The following is a 10,595-nucleotide window of genomic DNA, read 5'->3' on the forward strand; positions in this document are numbered from 1 at the left end:
ACAGTTTTGACGTTTCTTTTGTTTTGAGTGCGCGTGGAGTTTGAGTGACGAACTTAATACTCCCCTTTCTACCATATCACATCACAACAAATGTTTATTGCTACAAAAACGCCCTACCAGCCTGAGCGCGCGCTTGCGAGCAGGTAGCCGTGCCTGCTTTTTTGTGGCACCAAACCGGAAATAAACCCCTCCACGTTTCAGAGAAAGGGGAAAACTCCTCGGCCTGTCATATATCGAAGGCCGCCGCAGAAGACGCCGTGAGCCGCACCCCTATTCGGGAGAGAGAGCGCAGCTTTCGTCACGTTTTCTGCGGTCGAGTTGAGAAGCAACAATTATGGGCGATTTCTCATCGCGCGTAGTTTCGGTGATATTGAACGGATGTTCATAATTTTTGTGGGGGGAAATTGCTGGGACAATAGGATTTACCTTAAAATAATTTCCGAGTAGTTGATGGTAAGTGTTGCAAGGTCCCTTTAAACATTATGAGAATAGTTTAGCAAGCGTTTGTAGTATTATATGTACACCCTCTTTAAAAGGTCTGGGGTTACGCCGTCGTCGCCTGCAGCTTTCCTTGTTTTCACGCCCTTAAGTGCCATTTTTACGTCATCTTCAGTTACTGGGGGAACATTGCAACGTACTCTTGTACGCTCGGTAGGTTCCCCTAGTTCAACGTCGCTGGCCTATATAATGGTGTAGAATCGTTCCGCGATTCTTATTATCTCGTCCATATTGTGCGTAATGGTACCCTATTCATTTCTAAGTGCGTACATTGTGTCTGTGCCAATATTCAGCTTCCTCCTAGTTCCTTCCAAGCTGCCTTCTATTTCCAACGTTTCCTCGATGACCGCCATGTTGTACGCATGCATGTCATTTGTTTTACTTCTCTTTGTCAATTCCGAGAGCTCCGACAGTTTTATTTGATCCAACGTACTCGACAATTTCATGTTCTGACGCTTCGCAATAGGCTCATTTTTTCGCCGGAGTTAGTTTTCCCGTCTGTTTCATACATGCACTCCTCCAATAGCATCTGCTGAGTCTGTGATTGCTGTTGCTAGGTTGTCATTTAGGGTGTCAACACTGTCCTCGTATATACCGTCTACAAGCGCGAATTTCGCCTGCAGGGTTAGTTTAAACTCCTGCGTCCTGTCTCGGACTGGCTTGATTCTGGGTTTCTATTAGGGGCGGAGTACCTTTGGACAGCCAAATGTCCATCCGCGTCCGTGCATATAGCATTTTACAAGCGCTAAAAACCACAGAGTCACTGGCAGTATTCGAGCCTGTGTCTTGTGGACCAGACAGAGTTAGTGTCAGTCGTCTGACCTATTGGGATACGACTGTGAGTTAGTACCCGAGAGTCAAACGGCTTACTTCCTCGCCTGTAACCACGCGGAGTACCTTAGGGCCTCCCAATGTCCGTCCGCGTCCGTCCGTGCGCACACCAACATCAAGCGAAAATCAAGCGAAATTCAATTTAAGCCATGGTTTGATTTAGGGAATAATCTAGGTGCAACTCACGGCTCAAATCGAATGACGGTCGGGGCACAAATCGGATGTCACTCGGGGCGCAACTTGGATGTCATTTCGAGTCCCTGTACTCCGCACCCTCGGCATCATCCACGGAGTGGAGATGCTGCATTTTTTTACGAGTTCCCGTCTTTCTTTTTAGCGATTTAGCCTTACTTTGCACCTTACCATCCTATGATCACTGCACCGAATTTTACTTAGTTACCTCCACGTTCTGCACAATAACCGGGTTGTCACTCAAAATAAAGTAAATTTCGTTTTTGGTCGTCCTGTGAGGACTTTTCCATGCATATTTCCTACTTCTGCGTTATGGGAAAAGTGTTTTGATTAGTTTGAGGTTATTTCTCTTGGCAAATCCAACTAGTTTATCTGCTCCACATTTGGGAGTGCCTATTCCCAAATTTCCCATCGATTTTTATTCTACTCTCTATGCACCTACTTTCGCATTAAAGTCTATCATTACAATTGTGAACTGCGCCGTTCGCGAATTCATTGCCTGCTCGACGTCTTCGTATAAACTGTGTACGGCCTCATCCTCGTAACTAGCTGATGGTGAATAGGCTTGTAGTATTTTTAACCTTTACCGCTTTTTAAGCTTAAACACAATGACTGCGACTCTTTCGTTAAATGCCGTAAGCGGAAAGTTGCATTGGGAGAAAAGTTGAATGTGGTAATTTTGTCTAAAACGTCTAATTACCAATCACACTGAAACTTTGCCCGAACATCAACTCCGAATATTCGCCAACAGCGTCAAAGTTTCAAATTTGGGATCACATCCCGGAACCTCTTGCGCAGCTCAGAGGCGCGGTATTGGAACACCAGGTAACACTGATCACCAGGGACCAGAAGGTCCTGGAAGCATATGGTACCCGTTAAAAGGGAACTACCTCAATTACACTCTTAGTCGCGTCCCGGATGGCGTCCTAGTTGTATGCGGTGGGCAGTCTCAGTACCGTGATATAAGAGGCCCTGACAGGTTTCTTTTCCGTGACAAAACCTCAGGTGGTTGCATCACGCTTATATGCTGCACCAATGGCCAGTGTCACGGCTATAAACTAGCAGACAGCCTGACGCCAGAAATAAAATAAAAAGGGGGGCAATCGTGAAGCTCCGAGCGATATGTGTGGCTTGCGGCGCATGCGCGTATTCCTCCTCACACAATCGCCCACGAGCTACTTTTGCGGTGGCCGACGACGCGCGCCCGACGACGCGGCGAAAGCCGAAAAACCTTCAAAAATGTCTCGCGCGCACATGCGCAGTAGGAGTGGAAAAAAGTTCGCGCGCGGCGAGTTGTCGTGCGGTGATTTGTCTCTATCGCGCACGTGCGAGGAATTTGACCGCGGAGCAAGTTGGGGTCCCGCGCTTTGACTCTTGCTCTGTGTAGTTCATACTTAGTTCCGAGCGTTCACACTTTCTTGACCACGTTCGCTTCCGCTGACATCGAATGTGTGCTTCGAGGTTCGTGCAACAGTGGAAACAACTGCAAATGCGATGGGAATATTAGGGCCACCGGTCACGCAAGCCGAACAGCGACGACATTTCAAGCCGGCTCGTGTGTGTATTGCGGCCATAGCCCGGTTGAACACGAAAGGATAGATCCCTGGACTTCTTGTTTTTTTTTCCCGAGGGGTGGGGGGCGCAGACTGTAAAAAATATGTGTTTGCAGACAATTAGTAAAGGCCATGAAATTATGCCTTTTTCGTCGTCGTAAGAAGCCCGCGCCAAAACCGTTCTCCGATACCCGGGGCCGTACGGTAAATTTGAAGGGCTTTATAGAGATGATTTGATTTCCCTGTGCGACGGCCGTTTTGGGATCCAGGCGAAAAATGAAAACGCTTGCACATGTGATGCACTTCCGTTGCCGTAAAGAGTACCGTGGTGTCGTAAAGAAATTGCACTTTTCCATTCGTTTCATTGTCCAGGTCAAGGCACATAAAACCCAGTTTGAATTTTGTATTTTTCAATATTCCATGGCCACTGCTTGCCATTTTCGGTAGGCGTAGCAAAATGTTATGTAAAGTTTTTTTATAACTAGGTTTTCGCGTCATCGTTTCGGCTCGTGACTTTTCTGGCGCGTTGAGTAGTCTGGCTTCTGCGGCGATTTGTAAAGTTCATTACCGTGCGTTTAAGTGGTAAAGTTTTCACATGAAGCAACATGTATGAGTAACACCAGCACCGATCTTGTTTTGTTCGCCACAGCTGTCGTCTGTCTGGAGTGTCAACTCGCGGTTTGCAGAAACATGATAGCATTGGCAGCGCACACGCGGCGCGTCGCCGGCGTGGAGGTCGCTCGAAGTTGTGGCTTCTAATGTTGTTACAGATGAGCTGGCTGTTGCTCGGTGCGCGCAGTTTACCTATGCTGTATCAAAAGATATTGCTAGCAATTTTCTTCCATCTTTAATAAAATGTTTTGCGCCATACTATTGGTGGCAATTGTTTCATAAAAATAAACTAGGGCACATTACCCTCCGTATATAACAGCGAACAGACTTTCTTTTCGACGTGCAATTGACGTGTCTCCGTCATATAAAATTATGGCAACGTTTTCTCGCACGCCTTTGCACTGAAAAAGCGCTCGGCCTTCCTATGTATATGAAGAAAACGTCCTTTTGGAGTGCGTTTGAATCTACAAGCAGTAAGAAAGAAATAATTGCCCAAACTACAGCGATGCACTTACCTGATTTATACTTTCGCATATCTGCTAACGCGTTGGTAATACTTCTGCTGCGCCCCTTCAGGCTATACTGTTTTACCACCGATAAATAACGCCACCCTTTTGTACCTGGTCACTTATTCACCTGCCGTTTCTTCACGCAGTGCCAACACAACAAATTGCTACCCGTGACTCAACGTTTTTGAGATGTTTACAACGCTGTTTCGATTCCAGTGGTGCGAAATTCCAGAAGCAGCAGCTCCCGGCCCAAAGATTGCTTGGGGCGATTCTACAAAGGCCATCTACATCATCAGAAGTGGTGTACCTGGACCATAATTTAAGCCCAGAGAATGTACTTTTTATTTCTTTGGTATTATATTGCATGAAGGACATGAGATACCCGTCAGCTTTAGGCCAAACGTTGAGCGTTATACAGTCAGTAGCCTGAAAAAAGACGAGTTTCCTCCCTGTTTTGTAAACAGCAAGCTGCTGAAAATTCTATAAATAAAAACAATAATTTTATCTTGACAGGCCGTTATTTGCTCTTGCACAAAAATATTTTCATTTGTGTGTTCCATAAGGGCAATCTGCTAATATTTGTATTTGTTATTTCAGTATAAGTCGTTTGTGTTCATATTTGTATTTTGGATATCAAATAAAAAGAAAACATCGCTACTTCGACATGGTGTCATTTTGTAATTTTCATCTCACACCTGTGCATGCTCATGAATTCGAGAATGACAAAATACTTAACATTTACCTACCCAACTCAGTTCTCTGTTCGTGTCCCAAGCTTGTATGAGTATAAACTATCAGTTCAAGATCCGGATAGGTTTTAGGTATACAGATACTTGCTTTACAGCTTTGCTTGTAACATGGCATTATAAATAAAGGGAGTTTTTTTTCGTGGTATGCGCATTGAGGCCTCATAAATCAGGTTGCAATATACTGAGATTATGAAGGTAAAACCTCATTGCATAAAAACAGGTCATGAAGATGTTCCAGAAGGGCACAAATTAAAAATGATTTAGGGAAATTGCAGCCATTGCAACCCATTTATTTGTGGCATTGTTTTATACGGCTTAAACTTTCGATGCTCTAGGGTGCGTTCATCCCCAACTGCTATGGGTTTGGTGAACTGCCTTGAAAGTATTGAAAATGCTGAACCGCGACCTTGCGCTTCGGCGTACAATAATATAACTCGTTAATAACGGAAGCGCGAATGAAACGAGGCCACTTAAAAAAATTGCACGAATTCCGAGAATTGTCTGCTAATGCGCCGCATTTTTATGCCATTTCTCTTGAGTGTAAGTCTGTTAGAGCCAATTTTATTGGTTTTTCAAAGCCCGGTCCGTCCAATTGTCTCCATTTACCCTATCAATCACTTACTTGCGCTAAATCTGCATTTTTTGTAAATGAAGGGCGTAACAAGGCTTAGCATTTCCGTATTTTTTACTGTCCTTGTTCTTTAGTTTTTCATAATTCTGTTCGACCAATTATCTCCATCTACGCTATGATAACGATTAAAAGCATAATTTCAGCTAAATCTGCATTATTGTGGAAATGCAAATCGTTATACAGGTCGCCATTTTTCGTCATTGTTTTATATTTTTCCTAACTTTTAGTTTCTCAAAATTTTGTTTGACCAATGATCTTCATTTACGATATTATAATGAATAAAGGTGAAACTTCCGCGAAACCAGCATTTGTCTGGAAATGCAGGGCGTTACAAGTTACACGGCCGGGCGCTTATCTGGCCTGCGCGAGAAAACGCTAAGATATTTGTTGTGTGCTCACGATCCATAAAAGAAAACGCAGTATCTGGCCTTCCGAGGGCTCTTTACCTGGGCGTCGACGCAGCAATTCTGCAGGCGTCGCGACACAATGTTAGGTAGAGTGGGTGATTTAATATTGCTTCATTACATTACAAGATGCGTATTTTACTACCGCACCCCTATTACAAAAACAAAGGTCAAAGCATGTAACCGCACCATCAGAAGAGCTACGACGAGCAGAAAAAATTTAGTACACCATTTCATGCTTGGTATAATTGCCACTCGTGACGAGACAGCTCTTATTTGCAGTGCAACAGTGCGCCTTACGTGTTAGTTATTTTCAAGCATTGTCATATGGGACACTTTCCACCAATGGCCAAGAATACTTTCGGTAACCAGGCAGAATACCTGTTATCAATTCCGTTTGCATCGATTGAATAAATCCCCGCACGGCGCATCATACTGTTGGAACGGGCACACAGCATGACAAAAGGTTTCCGCTCGTACCAGTGTACTTAAATTCCCGCAAACCATGTAGTATTATGCCTCTTTGGTAGAGCGATTCAAAAACGGTGGTCTAAAGAAAGCCACCTGCCGCCGAATGTGTTATTTAAGACTCAAGCTTGACGCGCAACAGCATGCAGAATACTTATAAGCCCACGCTTGCACTACCCAGCAGCCCGTGGGTCGTGGCGCAGTGGTTATGATGTCCGCCTCTTGATCGCCCCTTGATGTGTTGTAGTAGACCCAGGTTCGATTCCCCGTAGGGTTACGTGAATGTGCTTATGAATACTTTGTGTGTCTTGTATATCGTAGCGTATATTAGAGCATTCACCGCAGGGTGCTGGCGTTGGCGCTGTCAATGCGGACAAAAAAAAACGGATAGAACCGATCCTGGCTGAGTGCACTGACTTTTTCTTTTTTTGTGATGAAAAGCAACAAGGCCGCTTATTTGAGGGGCTGTATGATTTGGGGGCCGCTCGTAAGCGGGAATATATTAGCATAACGGGCTAATAGAAAAATTACGGCTACGGTAGAAAAATTACGGCTAGCGGCCCGCCGAACACTTGGCCCGGGATTTAGGTGGCCTTCTAGCTAGGCGGCCCTCAATATGGCCGCTTAAACGCCGGACCGCGTGTTCGGTGGGCCACGTGTTTTGCGGGCCGCTTGTGCTCGAGGCCGCCTGAACTGCCGCTTTATAAGCGGCTTTAAATTGACGCGGCGGCCCGCCTGCATGCGGATCGTATAACCAGGAATTGACTAAGAGTGTAGCGCTTAAGCGCTACATTTAAATGGCTCAATAAAGTTTCTTTCTGGTGTGGGAACGAGAGATAGTTCAGGCAGAGTGAATCAATCAAACCTTTGTTGGTTCTGAGGTTCAACGCAGGTGATGAGGCGCGCCGTAGTGGATGATTCCGTATTAATTTTGATCGCCTGAGAATCTTCAACGTGCGCCGAAATCTTGAACACACGGGCGTTTTCGCTTTTGGCCTCAATCACTAAAGTGGCCGCCGTGGCCGGGATTCGAACAAGCGTCCTTGGGCTCAGCAGCACAACGTTTTAGCCACTCAGCCACGGCGGCGGGTGAACTAATTAAAACAAACAAATCACTAACGCATCGCCTCCGGGATTGCAAAAAAAGCAAAAACAGACACCAAGGCCAACCAGTGCCGGATTAAGAAAATTGAAGGCCAAGGACGTAACCACATCCATAGGGCCCCAATGACGACGACGACGACGAAGATGGCGATGACTTGTTCAAGACTATGAATTTTTCGAACGCAACATGTTACGCTCGCTTATAAGCGGAGAATATACATCATGCATTGATTTCTCTGTTTGAATTCTAAAACTATGTAACCGTTACTGCCAGAATTACACGTTGGTATGTTTCTAATCATGACTTCATCCCAAATTCACGATTAATCGAAGTACCATAACGGCACGCAGCACAGGCCACAAAGCAGAGGGGCGTTTTCTTCAAAACAAGAAACTTTTTATTAAGCATTTAAACTTTAATTGCAAAGCGCAGAATGTATGAACATTTACAGCCTTTGTACATTAATACAACCGTAGGTGATTTGCTTATAAATCAATATTTACATTCAATACAATTAGGAAAAGCACCCGCCGCGGTGGCTCAGTGGCTAAGGCGTTGCGCTGCTGAGCACGAGGTCGCGGGTTCGATTCCCGGCCGCGGCGGCCGCTTTTCTGATGGAGGCGAAAAGCAAAAACGCCCGTGCGTACGAGATTTCGGCGCACGTTAAAGATCCCCAGGTGGTCAAAATTAATCCGGAGCCCTCCACTACGGCGCGCCTCATCGCCGGCGTTGCGTCGGCGCGTTAAACCCTACAATCATCAGGAAAAGCAAGCATGTCGGACTCAAACTTCCTAACTCGAGGCAAAATCGGAACAAACAATAGAGAGTTATAGCAGATCGGAAAAACGGTTCCGGTACGGTACACGGTACCTGTTACCGGACCGTACCGGGGAGGCTCGTTTTAAGAGTTATAGCAGACCGTAACTACCGTCCACGCTACCGTGACTGGGAGCGACTTGTGTTGTACGTCGTATGACAATTTTTCGTGAGTCTGTGGCGTTTCCTGTACTGAAGTATTAGTTTTCAGTTCTCAAAAGCGCTAAAGACAGCATTAGAAAAAAAAAAAAACATCCAACGCCCTTACGGAGATTCGAACTGCGACTGCGTGAACATGAAGCGAGCATTTTACCTCTTCGCCATTTCAATAGATGGCGCCAGCAGGTCAAGCTGGGCCGTCAGTACACACGGCTGGCTGTTTCTCGTTCTTCGTTGTATTTGAGAGTCCCTAGCACTGACACCGCCTGTTCCTCACTCGTCGATTTGTAGACGGGCCCCATGTTGCTGTCAATACAAGTTATGTAGCCGTATCGCCTTTATTTAACCTAAAAGAAGCTATCGGACATGCGTCGTTCGACGACACAAGCCACGGCAGTTGGGCCGGGACCGTGTTTCGCTTGCTGCTTGAGCTGTCAGAATCGCGCGGAATTAATTTGTTGCAACCTCATTTTTCTTAAGCGATCTCATATTTACAATCCGTTCCACTAGGCGTGAGCCAATCGTACGTCTCCCAAACTCTTCCAAAGCGGCCGCCCGCTTTCGAACGACGGACCGTCTCGGTACCGTGCGGCCAAGTCGCTCCGGTATACGGTAAGGTTCTGCGCATGCGCGGTGGCGTCCAGACGGTAGACGTTACCGTACCGGAACCGTTTTTCCGATCTGCTATAACTCTCTAATGACTTTCATCAGGCATTACATTGATCAAAAACAAGTAAATGAGAGAAACTAGCCTGAGCTAATGCATCAAGAAATATTACATTTAAAACACTAGCTTGCGGATTTTTGCGGCTCTCTCTCTCGCGCACGCTGGTCTCGCGCTACCAGAGCGTCGTAGACCTGATAAGAAACTTTTAAAGACGCCAGTCTATTTTGGGCAAATGAAACGCGAGAAGTTGGGTATCTTTGTCTACCTGTCCCGCGATTTAGCCTTGTGAAGAAAGGTGGAATAAATTCGTCCAAAGGTATATATAGGAATTAACGTTGGAAACTTCTGAAACTGCTGGCATTGGTCATATATGTCCCCATTATTTAGGGCAAAAGGAAACCTTAGGCACATTTCAGCCAAAATGTAAATACTTTACTGGTGATCCCCGAGTTATTATATTAGGGAATAGACGTTGCTTTAGTTTTAAGATGGCAAATGCGGAGAAAAAAATTGACAAGTTAAAAATGACGCCGAAAGGCTCGAGCACCGGCGGCACGAAGGCAAGCAGAAAAAGAACGGGATTCCCGCTGGTGCTATTCCAGGCTTAACAATAAACAACAAATATGGCAGAAGTCAAAGCGTTTATTGAGCAAGAAGGCCATGGGGGGTGTTACATTCCGGAAGACGACCCCGAAATGGTCTCCGTCGCCTCCGTCATGCGTGTGGTAGCGTGGTGGTGAGCGGCCAGCAAAGGTTGATGCCTTGGTGACGACAAGAGGCCGAAGGCAAACTTAACTGGTTTACTGCATGGCGAGAGCTTAGACGAAGCAATGCAGAATTTCATTGATTGATTGTAGGTTTTAACGCGCCGACGCAACGCAGGCGATGAGGTGCGCCGCACAAGAGGGCTCGGGAATAATTTTCACCACCTGGGGATCTTTAACGTGCGCCGAAATCTCGTACACACGGGCATTTTTTGCTTTTCGCCTCAATCAGAAAGCGGCTGCCGCGGCAGGGCATCGAACCAGCGACCTCAAGAGTCAGCGCAACGCCTCAGCCAATGAGCCACTGCGCCGGGTCCGAAGCAATACAAAAAAATCGTGCCAATCCACCCCGTGAATGTGGTTGGAAAGCAAAGCTGTAAACGGCACCCATAACGATTACCCATGCGACGTCACTTATATTCACTCACATCGCTCTACAAATAGTAAAACCAGAGAGAAGTGAAATGCACGTACCCACACCATTTATTACTTCAAAGAGATATTCTTGATAAGGTTAAATCAATGCATGATGAATGAACGGTGTTTTGTTGAGTTGTATTGGTGTAGCACAAGCGTGGAGACTTTTTTTATAAAATTAAAGTAAGCTCCAACGCGGTGTTAGACGATCTGACTTCCG

The sequence above is a fragment of the Haemaphysalis longicornis genome, unplaced genomic scaffold (assembly GCF_048455015.1).
Source record: "Haemaphysalis longicornis isolate Haplotype H1 unplaced genomic scaffold, Haemaphysalis longicornis Haplotype H1 scaffold_1, whole genome shotgun sequence".
In the NCBI taxonomy this organism is placed as follows: Eukaryota; Metazoa; Arthropoda; class Arachnida; order Ixodida; family Ixodidae; genus Haemaphysalis; species Haemaphysalis longicornis.